Raw genomic sequence first — 17,259 nt, forward strand, 5'->3', positions numbered from 1 at the left:
CCATGTCAACCAACTCTTCACAAACCAAAAATTGCTCTATTTTTCATCAAATTGTAGACAGATGTGATTCCGGTAATTTGAAAAGAGTGGGGAGGGGCTCCTATTAATTCAGCAGGAAACATTAACTCCTGGGAATCGTTGCAAATTCATAACTTATTTTAAATTTCAGTCTGCAGTTATGATTTTCCAGGAGTACCAAACAAATAGGTCTTGATTCATAGATTCATAGATACTAAGGTCAGAAGGGACCATTATGATCATCTAGTCTGACCTCCTGCACAACGCAGGCCACAGAATCTCACCCACCCACTTTTGTGAAAAACCTCACCTATGTCTGAGCTATTGAAGTCCTCAAATCGTGGTTTAAAGACTTCAAGGAGCAGAGAATCTTCCAGCAAATGACCCGTGCCCCATGCTACAGAGGAAGGTGAAAAACCTCCAGGGCCTCTTCCAATCTGCCCTGGAGGAAAATTCCTTCCCGACCCCAAATATGGCGATCAGCTAAACCCTGAGCATGTGGGCAAGATTCACCAGCCAGATACGACAGAAAATTCCTGGGTAACTCAGATCCCACCACATCTAACATCCCATCACAGGCCATTAGGCCTATTTACTATGAATAGTTAAAGATCAATTAATTACCAAAATCATGTTATCCCATGATACCATCTCCTCCATAAACTTATTGAGTTTAATCTTAAAGCCAGATAGATCTTTTGCCCCCACTGCTTCCCTTGGAAGGCTATTCCAAAACTTCACTCCTGTGGTGGTTAGAAACCTTCGTCTAATTTCAAGTCTAAACTTCCTGGTGGCCAGTTTATATCCATTTGTTCTTGTGTCCACGTTGGTACTGAGCTTAAATAATTCCTCTCCCTCTCTGGTATTTATCCCTCTGATATATTTATAGAGAGCAATCATATCTCCCCTCAACCTTCTTTTAGTTAGGCTAAACAAGCCAAGCTCCTTGAGTCTCCTTTAATAAGACAGGTTTTCCATTCCTCGGATCATCCTAGTAGCCCTTCTCTGTACCTGTTCCAGTTTGAATTCATCCCTCTTAAACATGGGAGACCAGAACTGCACACATCTGCGCTCCAGGTGAGGTCTCACCAGTGCCTTGTATAATGGTACTAAAACCTCCTTATCCCTACTGGAAATACCTCTCCTGATACATCCCAAGACCGCATTAGCTTTTTTTCACAGCCATATCACATTGGCGGCTCATAGTCATCCTATGATTAACCAGTACTCCAAGGTCCTCCTCCTCCTCCGTTACTTCTAACTGCTGCGTCCCCAGCTTATAACTAAAATTCTTGTTGTTAATCCCTAAATGCATAACCTTACACTTCTCACTATTAAATTTCATCCTGTTACTATTACTCCAGTTTACAAGGTCATCCAGATCCTCCTGTGTGATATCCCGGTCTCTCTCTAAATTGGCAATACCTTCCAGTTTTGTATCATCCTCAAACTTTATTAGCCTACTCCCACTTTTTGTGCCGAGGTCAGTAATAAAAAGATTAAGATTTTTCCCAAAACTGATCCTTGAGGAACTCCACTGGTAACCTCCCTCCAGCCTGACAGTTCACCTTTCAGTAGGACCCTTTGTAGTCTCCCCTTTAACCAATTCCTTATCCACCTTTCAATTTTCATATTGATCCCCATCTTTTCCAGTTTAACTAATAATTCCCCAAGTGGCACGGTATCAAACGCCTTACTGAAATCTAGGTAAATTACATCCACTGTGTTTCCTTTGTCTAAAAAATCTGTTACTTTCTCAAAGGAGGAGATCAGGTTGGTTTGGCATGATCTACCTTTTGTAAAACTGTGTTGTATTAGCTGGATGATATAGGATTTGAAAGTTGAAAATAAAAGAGAATGTATTTGAATAGAAAACCAGCTATAATTTCTTATTTATATGGAGTTCTTTTTTCTTTATAGCAGTCAAGGGGACAAATTCTGGGGGATACTTAGCACCTGCATTTCCCAGTAAAATCAGGCCTTATGAACCAAAATGGATCAGGATCAGGCCCTGTATGTGAGAATTGTTCATATTTATTCTATTCCCCCCCTCCCCCTCCCCAATGGAATAGCAAAAAGCAGGATTCTGCAGAATAGAAACAAGGTTTGGAGAGCAGAGACGGAAAAATTATGTTTTTATCTCGTGTTTTGTATACTTCACGTTATTTTACTTAATTTTTGTTTGTGACCTGCTGAGATTGTGGGTTTGGGGGGATGTTTTAGGGCTGTATGTGAAAATTAATTTGGAATAAAGTAGCATGTGCATTTATAGCGGATTAACTATTCCTGATTTACTCCATGTGGACAGTCTTATTCTGGAATAAAAGTGCTTTATTCCTAATTAGCTCTAATCCACTGTTAATGACCTTGAATATTAAGTCAAGAGGGCACCAGTATGACTGTATCAATGGAGCAAAGTTCTTTTGAAGCTGACATCCTTCCTCCCATCACTTACCATGTTCAAGCCTCACAAGGGCAGTTACTGTTTTGATTGAAAGAAGAAAAGGAGTACTTGTGGCACCTTAGAGACTAACAAATTTATTTGAGCATAAACTTTCGTGAGCTACAGCTCACTTCATCGGATGCATGCAGTGGAAAATATAGTAGGGGGATTTTATATACATGGAGAACAGGAAACAATGGGTGTTACCATACACACTGTAACGAGAGTGATCAGGTAAGGTGAGCGATTACCAGCAGGAGAGAAAAAAAACCTTTTGTAGTGATGATCAAGGTGGGCCATTTCCAGCAGTTGACAAGAACGTGTGAGGAACAGTAAGTGGGAATAAACATGGGGAAATAGTTTTACTTTGTGTAATGACACATCCACTCCCAGTCTTTATTCAAGCCTAATTTAATGGTGTCCAGTTTGCAAATTAATTCCAATTCAGCAGTCTCTCTTTGGAGTCTGTTTTTTGAAGTTTTTTTGTTGTAATATTGCCACTTCTAGGTCTGTAATCAAGTGACCAGAGAGATTGCAGTGTTCTCTGACTGGTTTTTGAATGTTATAATTCTTGACATCTGATTTGTGTCCATTTATTCTTTTACGTAGAGACTGTCCAGTTTGACCAATGTACATGGCAGAGGGGCATTGCTGGCACATGATGGCATATATCACATTGGTGGATGTGCAGGTGAACAAGCCTCTGATAGTGTGGCTGATGTGATTAGGCCCTATGATGGTGTCCCCTGAATAGATATGTGGGCACAGTTGGCAATGGGCTTTATTTTTCCCCGCTACTGTTCCTCACATGTTCTTGTAAACTCCTGGAAATGGCCCACCTTGATTATCACCACAAAAGCTTTTTTTTTTTTTTCTCTCCTGCTGGTAATACTCACCTTACCTGATCACTCTCGTTACAGTGTGCATGGTAACACCCATTGTTTCATGTTCTCTGTGTATATAAAATCTCCCTACTGTGTTTTCCTCTGCATGCACCCGATGAAGTGAGCTGTAGCTCACGAAAGCTTATGCTCAAATAAATTTGTTAGTCTCTAAGGTGCCAAAAGTACTCCTTTTCTTTTTTGCGGATACAGACTAACACGGCTGCTACTCTGAAAGCTGGTTTGATTGAGATGCTCAAGGTGAAGCAATTTGAGACTCTCTTCTTGATCTATCCTGCAGGATGGTATGTTCCTCAGGGCAGAGACATGCTAGCTTGGTTGTGAAGCATCTACTACACTTTGGGGTACTGGGTAAATCCCACCCATTGCAAGAGCCACTAAGGGGAAACTTTTGGTGATGGCTAAACATTTTCATTTTGTTTTTTCTGTTTTCATTTCCTTCCCAAGCAGGATCAGTTAAAAATAAATTAACCTTTGTGGAAAAGTCTGGTCTCTAAAATTTCAGGCAGTAAAGACTTTAATAGACAATTTAAAAGTATTGATTTAATGTTGGCCTGGCAAAGGCAAAGATCTATACGAAAGATCTGAGTTCATCACAATCCATTTCTTGGAAGTCTATATTATCTAAACTAATTTGCATGCCTTCTTAACTTTGTTTTCATTCCTTCCCCACCCCCATTTCCCTACAATTTTCCTGCTGATGGCCTGTGACCTAGTTGCAGAAAAATGAACTTCTGACCATATGAGAGAACATTCCAAATACCATAAATTGGATTGCTTCACTTTGTCTTATAAAAGTGATGTACATAACTTTGTTGTGATGCTCATTTTGCCTGTCAAAAAATTATACGGCATTTTAGAGTGAAATATCAATCTCGTTGTTATAGTAAGGCTTGGCAGAATTTGATTTTTATTTTTTATAGTTTTTGACTTATTATTAAGCATTTATTTAAAGTTTCACAGTTGCGGGAATTTCTGAGGGGGTCAGACAATCGAGGGTGTCAGACAATAATTATCTAATGGCAGTAGATGTTGAGATTCAAAAAGTTAAAGCTTTTTAACTGTTAAATACACAAATTGTGTATTTTGACATGTGATGTTGACAAAGTAAATATCCTTAAATCAGTTCTCAAGCAGCATTTTTCTTATTTTGCCTGTCTGTAAATTTTGATTATCATCAATGGAAATATTTTTGTTGGTTTGTGTGTGTGCAGGGAAATCAGTGTTTATCAACATTTACAGATAAATATCGAATCCTTCCAAGCCTATAGATACTAAATTCTGTTCCCCTGATTATCAGCTGGGAATTTGTATTCTTTGATATTGTGTTGACCTTGCTCTACCATCCATAAGCCTGTGTATAAATAATATTTTGGTCTGGGGTGAAACTGAAGTATTTTTAAAAGATTTCCCTCTGATCAGAGTTTTTAGGAGTGAGAGCTGCATAGCAGTGGGGGGGGGGGGGGAATTAAAGCTGCAGAGAATAGTTTAGTGGCCTAAACATCAAGTCTGAAATACCTGCAACGCCAGGTTCAAATCCAATGCTTCTGCACTTCCCTTTGGAAGGTCGTGGGTAGATACACCAATTAGTAAAGGTACAATAAAGTCCTCAGTTACAGCTCAGCCCAAGGTCCGATTCTCAGTTTTGATTTATTAACACAAAGGTTCAAACCAAGAACTAAGTATGAGATAGAATTAGGTTCCCTGCCTCATCGTAACCCTTAATATGCTGGGGCGTAAGCAGAAAGGCCCCTTACCATTGATTTGGCATCAACCACCTTCTGTACTGTTGGGGAGTGGATCAGCAAGAAGGTCTGTGCCCAGTGGCTCCTGTGCAGTAGCTTGTATGACGCTACAGGCCTTGGAACACTGCAGATCAACTTGAGCCTTGGAGTTGGGAGTGCAAAAGTCCCTTCCCTGACCAAAGGCCGTCACCCCCTGCCAAATTTTAAGTCCCTGCATGGGTTAGAAGTTAGAACTTTTCAAAGAGAACATCACCAAAAATTTTTAATAGGCCCAAAGCAACATATTTTACCCTAACTTTGTTCTCAAAAACATATGAACTATTTTGGCTGAAATTAAATTAAAAAAAAGTAGCGAACGCTGAACATGGAAAATTTCACCACGAGTGGTTTAAGTTTGGAAAAGTTATAAGCAACTGAAAACAGGATCTTACAATGGCAAGTGTCAGGTAGCCTTAATAATAGGTTGTGCTACGAGGCCTGCCTGTAATATATATTTATTTCCATTATAAATAAATATTTTATGTATTATATTTATCACAATGGAAATGGTGACAGATTCTAAGAAGGGCCTAAGAGTTAGACCCTGATCATTGCAGAGGGACCCTCATGCCGATGTGGGGTCCCATGGAGTCAGTGGAGCTCTCAACAAATGTAGGGGTCTCTCTCTTGGAACAAATAGTAGGACTGGAGTTGGTTCCTATAGAGGAGCTTATCATAAAAAGTAAGTCTGGTTGGAAAAGTTTGACAAAAAAGAAAAGCAAATGTTTACATGAATAGTTTTTCTCTGTTTTCCAACCGGCTCTACTAAATGTCTAGCGACATATTTTCTTTGGAATTTTTCCCCTTTATTTATTTCAAATTTAGCTTCAATCTAATGAATTAAATTAGTCTAATAAATGTGATCTGATAGCTCCTAATATAAAATTCAGGCTTCTTTTGGAAATTATTGTTTTAAATATGTCCTTAAATATCTGTTTACACAAGAGACTGAAACAGCTACGTAAATAATGCTCATTTTAAAACCATATGCAGTAGCTGTTCATCAGCTCTATAATCTGCCGTATTGGCCTATTTATCATTTTAAAAATATATTTTAAGAAAATGTATTCAATCACATACATTGCAAAATCTGGATGTGTTTGGTTTCATTTTCAGTAATAATGTGTGAGGGCCCTTAGGACTAATTTCTTCCTCTTGGATAAGAAAAGCAAGCAAGTAAAATTATGGCTGACTTGTAACTAAGAGTATGTCTTCACTACCAACATTAAAGTGCTGCAGCTTTACAGAAAACCACACCCATGTGGGGACTAGCTGCCAGCGCTGGGAGCACGGTCTACACTGCCACTTTACAGCACTGAAACATGCAGCACTCAGGGGCGTGTTTTTTCACACCCCTGAGCGAGAAAGTTGCAGTGCTGTAAAGTGGCAATGTAGACAAGGCCTAGGAAGCATACTGCATCCCTGCTGTTGCCCCACCTGTATACCTTAGCCTTCTCTTCTACACATGCACCTTGTGTCCTTCCTAATGGTAATAAAAGCTAATGAGGGGTGTTAATGCAGCTTGGAACAGAACACCTGAGTAGCTTTCCACTCAAATTCAGAAGGCTTGCTTTTGGAGAAGTACTTGTGGCACCTTAGACACTAACAAATTTATTTGGGCATAAGCTTTCGTGGGCTAAAACCCACTTCATCAGGAGGCAAGTATCAGAGGGCTAGCTGTGTTAGTCTGGATCTGTAAAAGCAGCAGAGTCCTGTGGGTCTATAAGGTGCCACAGGACTCTTTGCCGCTTCATCAGGAGGGTCATTCAGTGGACAGATAGAGAAACTGAGGCAGGGACATTCACCATTAGTGGAGAGGGCCGGCACAAGGCTGGCGTGGAGGGTTTTGAATGAGTCAGGGAAGAGTCCTGGGCAGAATTACTGATGGTGTGGGAGCAGCGTTGTAGCCTTGCATCCTGGCCCCAGGAAATTTTGCCTCCCTAACTCACCTGTAGACTTCAGCCTCAGTGATTTAGCCAACTTGGCATATCTGCATCAAGGCCACAGCTCCTTTCACCTGAGGATTTCTAAACACTTTACAAAGTTTGGGAAATAATATACTGCTTCAATCTAATATACAGCTGGGGTAGCAATTTTATTCTAATGTTGATTAATACAGTCAGAGTAACATATAGCCCAACAATACAATATATCCAATCGTTAAGAATTATACCATTTTACCTAAACAGTTTTCATTTTTACGTTCAAGAAATGTACTAGAGTAAAATGAAAAATGCTTCAGTTTAGTAACTTATATTCAATTATATTGGGATAATTTTTAAAGTAAGATTTAATATTCAAATGAAAATTAATTAAGAAGTCAAGAAAAAAAACACTTCACTTTTATGGATCATCCTAATTCATTCATTGGTTCATGGAGTGGAGGGGCCATGCCTTTCAAGGAATGCCACAAATTCACACAGTGACCTTGGCTGCTGGTTTTTACATTTGGCTTGGTATTAAACCAAAGCTGTATACAACTGAATATTGACAGACTGCTCCCTATTGGCAACGTACCTGAGGAATCTCAAGAACATGTTCCACCTAAATTCAGTTATAATTTATACTCAATATACTGGTTTCAAATCTGCCCATTTAAGATCAGAAGCATTAAACCTGGGTATTATATTAATGTAAGGGATGGTGGTAATAGGGTTGCTATTTAGTCTTGAGGATCGAAATTAACAGGTGATCCAAATAATTTAAATCAGGCAAGCAGAAAACCTTATTTTTTAAATCATTGATTTTAATCTTGTATTGCATTTGTGATTTTTAGTTATTTTTCTGAAGAAAGGTTAGTTCTCATTTGCTGGTATAATTTGGTAATTATTTTTGCTAGCCAAGAGGGATACATTATATATGTATGCATTTATTTAAGCATTTATATAGCTTAACATACATTTATTCAGATTCTTAATTTTTGCACTTCTGTTAAAAGAAAGGTGAATGATGCATTTCTTAATACTGGATGATTGATTTTGTTTTTACTCAGTTGTGTCCAGCTGCATTTGGATGGAAATTATAAATGCATAAATTATCGTCTTAAAATGGTTTTTATTACTTAAATAGAAATACCTTAAATATGCTGGATACATAAACTAAACTTTTGTTTTCTTATCAAAATGTTGTTTTTTGTTTAAAACAAACTGATTTATTAAACAAAGGAAGTATTATCTGAAGTTAGTGAATTCAACTAATTGTTTCTGGTCACCGTGTCCTTCAAGATTTGAGAACTAGTGGATCTTATCCTCTCACACTATTTTTATTAATAGATTGAAAGAGGGAAACAAGCTGCCTGCCTTTTCAACTCCCAGGCGGTTTCTCAACTTTGAATGAACTAGCCATTAAACTGAATTAGTTGAATAAACTGAAACGAAGAAAATATTCTCTCTGCATCTACAGAAGAGTCTGCTTCTATCCAAAGCTGGTTGAGCGCTTCCAATAAACTCTGGGTCCAGGTGCTTAGCCAGTAACTTCCACCACTTCAGGGGATTGACTTTCTTTAAAACTTGGCAGCAAACGTGTACTGCTTTAGTATATAAATTTTTAATTTAAATGATTTTCATAGAATATAGTAAGTTTTGACCTTAACATAGCATCATTTCATATTTAATTTTAAATAGGTTTATTTAATGTAGTATTAAATATATTTAATTTAAAATAAAAATTGGTTTTTATTCCCCCTGAAAGTTAATCTTGTGACAGTATATGTTTTGAAGCACAGGAGGATTGACTGGAAAGTTCAAAGTAGGACTGAATTTCTGGCAGGTTAAATGGATGGGAGTGGGGAGGGACATACCTACTAATCCTTTGGAGGACCATGCTTTTGAGAGCTAGGAGAGTTCTTTGTGGAAGCACAAGACCCCAAGATAGGGAATTCTGTCGTGGTGGTGGTGGTGATGATGGTGATAGCTTTAAAGGAGGGACTTTTCCTCTTACCAGAAATAAATTGTGGCACTTGTGTGCGTTAGGAGGGAGTGGAAGGGCTAGCCTTACATAATATGTCACAATCCTGTGAAAATCAGAGTGCAACTCTGTGTTACTCTTTGTTGAATCTGCTTGTTTTGAGTGCCGCCCACGCCTCTTTTGGAGATCATTTATCACAAATGTGGAAAATACGCAGAGCTGAAGAAGATGAGAGGCTTTACACCCTTTAAACTCATAGCTTGCTATCAGCCCTCCCCCTAAATGCTTCACATAACATTCCAGAATCTTCTAATCATACATATTAATAGCATGAAGATCATCACGCATTCTCTGTTTGCACAGCAGGTTGTGACGTTCCCAAAGGAATGTTTTATTTTCATTTTTATTATTTCAATAGCCAATTTCATTTCCCACCTATCCCCTTCTCCAGCCAATTTCCTTCCCCCTCCCTTTCTCCTCCTCTTCCCCCCCCACCCCCCCCCCCCCAAAATCCTTCTGAATCCGAGGCCTCATCTTGGAGGGAAGGCTTGGAATAAACTTATATTTCCTAGTTAAGTATAATGTCAACTCCTGATTCATACTGGGCATCGGGTTTGGTGTCCTGATGCTACTAGGTTCCACCTCCTCCAGTTCTTCATCAGTCCTCATGCAAAACTTCCTTTGATATTTTAGGAAATTTCCTGTGGAAAGACTGCAGGATTGGAGTCTCTCTCTTCCCCCAAAGGAACCATTTTCATCACGCTGATGGTGCTGAGCGCTTAACAGGATTGGGTCCCTAGAGAGATGTAATTATTAACCTCAATTGCCATAGGCCAGAATTTTCTGGCACTGCTCCTTGGTAAACATGAACCTAAAAACTCAAACTCTGCATGGGATACATGAACGGATCTTGCCATTTTTGGTTTGACGGCAACGGAGGAGGAGACTGAATTTTGCTAGTGTTGCACAACCATACGTCAAATGGAAACAGACTTTCCCTGTCTGACTATAAATGATGATGCAGAAATATAAAATATACAACAGTGATGTGAAGTAAATAGTGTTACTGAATGCAGGTGCATAACAGAGGTAAAGATGCTATATATACTCATATAATTATAATTTTATCCTTTTTAAGGTTAAAAGTGCAGGCTGCCTCTCTTTAACTTGCACCTTTATGTTGACTAGTTTTTTATAATGTGCCCATCACCATAGTATCTGAGCATCTGTGTATCAAATACTGCATGTGGAAATGAAATCTTTATGTATTGACATGAATATGTTCTGTTGATGTATGGATTGTGCACATGCCCAGGTGTTTAATTTAGACATTGATGTCAGTAATTACAGTCAGTGTTGTGGCAATATTTTCTTAGCAAAAGAAAAACATAAATGTTCAGAAAAATAGTGAGAGTAGCATGACATATGCAGGGTACAAAACAAAGTACAAAAAAATTACAGCAAATTAAGGCGCTTTATATAAAAATAAGCTTAACTGGAAAACACAAGAATTCAAACCCAAAAAATCTGAAGACCAGCCACTATTTCTTTGACCTGTAGAAATGCTGTTAACCACCATGATAAAATTTAGATTAATCACAGAAGGCTGACTTCTGTATGTTCCTGTTTCTGGTCTGTCTACTTTTAAAACTCGGTCTTCATAGTGTGTACTTAATTAAATACACAGAATAACTCCAATGTAGATGTATTCTGATTCTATACCCTGCGTCATTCTGATACATATTGGAAGTTTAATGTTTGCTTCTCTGGTTCTTATTAAGAATATAGCAAATACCCATAAACTTACTTACATACGTTTTACTGATTTTTTTAAAAAGTTTCTGTAATCTTAGATAGTGAAGTGAGTCATAAATTCAGCAGCTGACCTTAGAAGTGGCAATACATTGGTGAATATTTTAATGTTTTCTTTCCATATAATGGCTTTTCTATCACGGCACTATGATTAGAGGTTAAAGTTGAAAAAGACCTATTGGATCAGTAGGTCTGATTCTCCATGTACTCGCGTACCAATTTAATGCCATTGATTACAATGAAGTAACTCCCAGTTTACACAAGTGTGAAAGGAGAATCAGGCCCATTGAGTCCACACCTTTGCATATGCAGGATATTTCCTCCCAGAAGAAGTACCAAAGAGCAAATTCACAGTTCACTTGATCATGGTCAAAAGGTCACGAAAGATCAAAGATCAACTGCAAACATTGAAATCAGCAGACTTTTAATGCGGAATATGTGTAGAATCATTCCTCATTTTTATCTTATTTTAAGGGCCAGATTCTGATATCATTACTCACATTGAGCAGTACCATACTCCAGGAGTAGTACCACTAAAATGAATGGTACTGCTCTCAGGGTAAGGTACTACTTAATCAGAATCTGGCCTTAAATAAGTAGATGGTACCATAAAGTGATAACCCTTCCCTCTTATGAATGAGCCATATCCTGCCATTGGTTTTGTACACAAAACTCCCTGTTCCATTTCAATAGGGATTTTTTTTTTGCGGTGGCAGGTTGAACCAGAAATTAATGTATGAGTAAAATGAGAGTAACTGTATAGTTTTGGAGGCAATGAAGGGCTAAATCCAGTGCTCTGCTGGAGTTTGTTCTGAGCAGGATTTGTTCCCTAATAATTATTCCCATGAAGTTATTAAAGTTAAGAAAAAGTCACAAGTAGGTTTCTAAAAGACTTAACTTTAGGGTATTTAACTTATTAAACAATTAGATTGTGGTAAAACTACTGTACTATAGTAAGCAAAGCTTCAGAATTACAAATAAAAAATTTGTATTAATCCCAACAGAAAAACTGTGAGAGAACATTTCTTTAAGATTTTTTTCCCCACTTCTTCAGTGGTGAAAGGGGATAACTTGTATAACCCATAACAACCCCTTGGAAGTGATCTCCATGGAGAAGTCAACTGCCTAGTCAATACTTTAGGTGTTAGGATAACTTGTTTAATTCAGCACCAGTGATAATCCTGAGTGTTTAAATATTAAAGGAATGTACCACAAAGAAAGCAAATGTCTAAATGTTGGAACTTTCAGTAGAAATTACACAACTCTGAAATGGAGTATTTAAAGTACAGTGTTAGCAAATGTTTACATTAAATGATTTCACTAAGATATTACCGTGAACAATTATACCTGTTTTATCACATGCGCATATCTTCAGCTAAAGTTAAGAGGCTTAAACATTTAAATTGCTTTGCATTATAGGAAGTTAGAGTTGGAGTGAAATATATTAAGCGTGTGGCTTTCCTGTGCAAGAGGTTCTGCAGAGTCAGCTCCTAGAATTACAGGGATTTTTTTTTTGTTCTGATTACTTTTACTTTTTGACTATCTATTTTTGTGTGTTGTGTCTTCAAAAGGCCAAAGCCTGTTGGATTTAGTTTCCAAAGTGTTGACGTTTGTAGTTTACGTATATTTTTCTCTCCAACATCTGGACATCCACATATTGAATTTGGGGGGGAGGGGTGGAGTGGGGGAGGTTTACACCATACAGTCACATCATATATTATTTATGTACATTTTATTTATGAGAGCAAATTCTTCCCCCTCCTCTGGAGCCACAAAGCACCCCAACAGCAGCAGTCCTGGTGCAGTTCCGTTGCCCTGAGGAGAGTGACTGGGCTCTGGCACCACGTGCATAGGGAGGGTATGCTCCTCCTTTATCACAAAGCCCAGATCTTCAGTGATGTGCCATGGCAAGGTGTTTGGGACTGGGCTAATGCATCATCTGGATTTCATAAATCTAGCATATGGGAGTAAGGCCGTTAATTTATGAATCCTCTCCTGCTCACTGTTTTCTAAGTTGTAGAACCCTCCTGAAACCAGAGTAGCAGTACGTATTTAGTGAGGCCTGGCATGGTTGTCTATCATTAATGACCACAGTTATTTGGACGCAGCTGTGCCCATATGAGTTCTTGGTATTATTTTTGTTTTGTGAAAAGCAAAATACATGACACAACGGTAAAGTATGGGTTTGTTTTTTTTTCTGTAGACTCCATGTAGCTATAAAGAAGGTCATGGTTGGCGCAACCTCTGTATGGCTTAGTAGAGCAGAGATTCTTAAATTTTTTCATTGTATTGACTGCATATTAATAGTCAGAGTGTCACATTGGTGCCTCCCCTCCTCTTCACAGTTGTGCAGGCACCTCTTCTCCTGTTTATAGTCATACAGCATCCTGTGGCAACTGCAGAAATTGTTTACATGGAAAAGTATTATTAGGGAAGTATTTTTAATAGATGTTCAGCTTCTCTTAATACAGTTTTTAATGACGATGCTTTCCAGTGTTTAGTTTCTTTTAAGTTTAAACTCAGCTCTGTTTCTTAGGTTTCACACCCCAGCCTACCAAAGTTCTTCTTTTCCTTTTCTTTTTGTGTGTCTGAGAATTTCCTAGTCTCTTCTCCCCCCGCCCCCCCAAATGCACTAGCAGGATACATAACAAAGCTCCTAACTTCTGCTCGATATTGGAATTAGAGAGTGCAAGGGGCAGATAGTTTGGCAGGGCAGTCGGAGGCAGGGATCCTGGGAACTTTTTCCAGTGGGCAGTCAAGGAGCTGAGGGAGTTTAAAAAAAAAAAAAAAAATGTTGTTCAGATTGTCAACTGGAAAAAAAGCAATTCACAGTTAAGGCTGAAACTTTTTCTGGTAACTGATCTTCCATGCCAGGATACAAGTTTGTTGTTCTGTTTGTTCATCTGGATTTTTTTATTTATGTTGTGTGCCATTTATGCTGCAAAATGTAGGTCCAACTTTGAGAAACAGAGCTCATAGTTTTTGCTTTAGTTCTGAGTCTCCTCAGTTTTTTTAGGGAGAGTGGTCAGACTTTTAATATTTGAACTAAAATATGTAGCATACAGTGAACAGAAAATCACTATCTACTGTAGCAAAAAAACTATTAAAAGATTTTCAAAAATAGGATTATAAAGTCAGGCTTCTAAATCCATATTTAGGCTTCTAAATACAATGGGAACAGCTGGAAACGCAACACTTTTTAAAATCAGGTCACTTATTCTTGGCCTAAATGTGCAAAAAGGGTCAATTGGCCACAGATTTAGGACAGAGGATAAGCATATAGTCACTCATAACTCAGATCTTCCTGATTTTCAGACACAGCTGGTTAAAGGGGTTCTGTCAAGTATGTAAAATCCAGGTCTGCTGCAGCATTTTCCATATTTTTGAAAGTTCAGCTCCCTTCATGAAAATGATATGCTGCCATGTGGTATTAAAGGCCAACCCATCTTAAATTATACATCTTCCACATTTTCCATACACATCCATGCCCCTCCTAGCTAGTCCTTCACATCCTCCACTTTGCAATACACTATGTGTTGTATACTCATCTGGTACCTCCTAACCCCCTCTAAAAAATCTATTGGAAAAGACAGTGAATGGCCAAACAGATTTCTTATTGTTTATTTTAATTTTAAGTATATTCTTCAAAAAAGAAACAAAGCCGACCACACTTAGGCCCTGATCCAACACACACTTGTGCTTCATTTGACTCCTGTGAGTAACTCATTGAAGTTAATAGTACTCCTCACATGAGTAAAGTTAAGCATGTATGTAAGTGTTCGCAGGCTCATGACCTAAATCAGTACTTGATTTGTTGTATGAAATGTCTCCAAGTTTAGGCTGACGATCTAGATTGAAAACTTACATATGTTTACAATCGGAATTTCCCAGACTTGGATGCCAGGCTCTGTCTTCACTGATCTCAGTTAGCTTGCACAAACTATCATGTGCTTATGTTCACAGGCTTACTAACAAATATTGGAGTCAAAATGTGAACACAAACCAGTCCTTTAGTTTTGGGACATATTGTGACTTGTGAAGTTTTTTTTTATGTTGTGTACACACACATGCTCCGTTTTATTTTATTTTTGCATTAATCTTGATGCATATTAAGGATATTATGCAAATTATGTATTGCCATGAGTAAGGGGTCAGCAAAGCCCCTTATTGGTGTGAATTGCCAGCTTACTTCATAGAGCCCACCCAGTTTTTAGTCACTACTGACTTTGGCCAGATTTTGAATAAGTGATCTAGAAATATCTCATTAGCAGCCCCTCTGAACCATTCAATATTTTAATAATGGCTCTTATGATGATGTTGTTTTATTCTTTAATACTATTACTCCTATTTGTATGCTGTTCTATGTCCAATTAATAAAATATACAAAGAAAAGAAATATCTTGATTATCAAGAATAAGGGAAGCAGAAGGAAATTTTGCTTTTTTGAAAAACAGCTCCCAAATCCTATTTTTTACATCTAGAGGTGAAATAGTTCTGAACTTATCCATAACTGTTACTAAATAGTACTAAATTTTTCCCTACATCATAACTATTACCAGACTTTGCATATGCCTGAAAGAATGCTTCTCGTTATTTTATTACGACAGTACATTTAATTTAGCTTACTGAGGGATGTTTGGTGATTGCATTCATATATGGCGTTATCTGGATAATTTAGCCTTCTAAATTAGAATTACAGCAAGGCTAGTTTTTATTCAAAGCTGTAACAAATAGTGTGAGGTAAGAAAATAACATAGAGATGGCAGCAATTCAATGAATTACAGACTCTGTCAACTTAACAAACTGCAGTAGAACCTCAGAGTTATGAACACTGACCGGTCAACGACTCACCTCATTTGGAACCGGAAGCGTGCAATCAGGCAGCAGGGGACAGACACACACACACACTCTACAGAACAGTACTGTGTGAAATGTATACTACTAAAAAAATAAAGGGAAAGTTTAAAAAAAAATTTGACACGGTAAGAAAATGTTTCTTTGCTTGTTTCATTTAAATTACGATGATTAAAAGCAGCATTTTTCTTCTGCATAGTAAAGTTTCAAAGCTGTATTAAGTCAATGTTCAGTTGTAAACTTTTGAGAGGACAACCATAATGTTTTGTTCAGAGTTACAAACATTTTAGAATTATGAATAACCTACATTCCTGAGGGGTTCATAGCTCTGAGGTTCTGCTGTAACAGAACAGTAGAGGGACCAGTTCATATTATATTGAAATAAAGCCAGGACTAAGTGTGGATAGCAAAACACTGTGTCACAGAATACCATGTTGCTCATAAAACAGGTTCGTTTGTGTATTTGATTTCAAAAGAAGTTTCATTTCCATCAGAATTACTTTTATTGTATTATTTTCATGGTGCAAAAAGTGTACTCAGTGCTGTTTAAATAGTTCATATAACCAGCATAATTGTTTTTTTCTTTCCTCTGCTGCAAGTCCTTAGATACCTGCACAAACTTTCAGTAATCAGAAATGTTGCCTTACGTTTCCACTTGATTTGTTTGTTGCATTACTTTCAGTTTCACAGGTAGGGCAAAGAACTTCCCAGTGAGGTGTAAGATTTCTTCAGTGTTTTTCTGTTTCTAAGACTGGTCTTGGATGAGTTACTTTACTGAAGAGTAATTAATCACCAGCTATGAGATGGAACAAGGGCGGCTGACATACCAGACAGGAGCAAAATTGTCTTGTCTGTTCACTCCCTGGCAGAATGGGATGTGTCTATAGGAGGGATGTGATGTCTATCTCATTTTGGTATCTGTCTTACATGTGTTTCCCTATCAACTTTGCTGCAAGTTTTAATAGATGGTTTTCAAATCACAAGAGAGACTGCACATGGCCTTTTCAGGCACCTTACTGCCTTCTTGCTTACTTTGCAGAGATGCGTTGGGAGGGAAACAGTTGCGCTTTTACCAATCAGTCCACCACATATTTTGCTCTGGGTATTGCCATCCCTTACACTGTCACTGCTGCAAATGGCTGCTACATAAATGCAAACTGTGACTGGAAACCTATTTGGATCTCTAGGACTTTACATAGGGTCATTTCCACATCTAAAGGAAGGATTGCATATTAAAAAATGTGGGATGGGGTTGTGGGGGAATTAAATGTAACACCTGAACAACTTTTACATGTAACACAAGGGTGTTCTTACCTCCCCAAGGCCTGAAGGCCATAGTCCATTTTAGTGAATATGTTGCTTAATTTATTTATTATAGGAGCATTTAATAATGCAGCCAAAGTTCTGGACCTTTGGCTGTTTCCATTCTTATTTTATAAATTGTCCTTGAAGTCCATACTACTTTCTTTTTTGGACAGATCACCAATCCAGACAGTCAACACTTTAAAGCAATCTCCAGTCAAATAACTACATTGATAGA

At 38.0% G+C, this 17,259-nt stretch overlaps 1 protein-coding gene across 6 annotated transcripts in view; it reads left to right on the forward strand.

Moving 5' to 3' along the window:
- Positions 1-17,259, forward strand: part of STOX2 (storkhead box 2) — a 222,850-nt gene that overhangs the window by 128,847 nt on the left and 76,744 nt on the right. The gene's annotated exons all lie outside the window — the stretch shown is intronic.

The sequence above is a fragment of the Chelonia mydas genome, chromosome 4, assembly GCF_015237465.2.
Source record: "Chelonia mydas isolate rCheMyd1 chromosome 4, rCheMyd1.pri.v2, whole genome shotgun sequence".
Taxonomy (NCBI): domain Eukaryota; kingdom Metazoa; phylum Chordata; order Testudines; family Cheloniidae; genus Chelonia; species Chelonia mydas.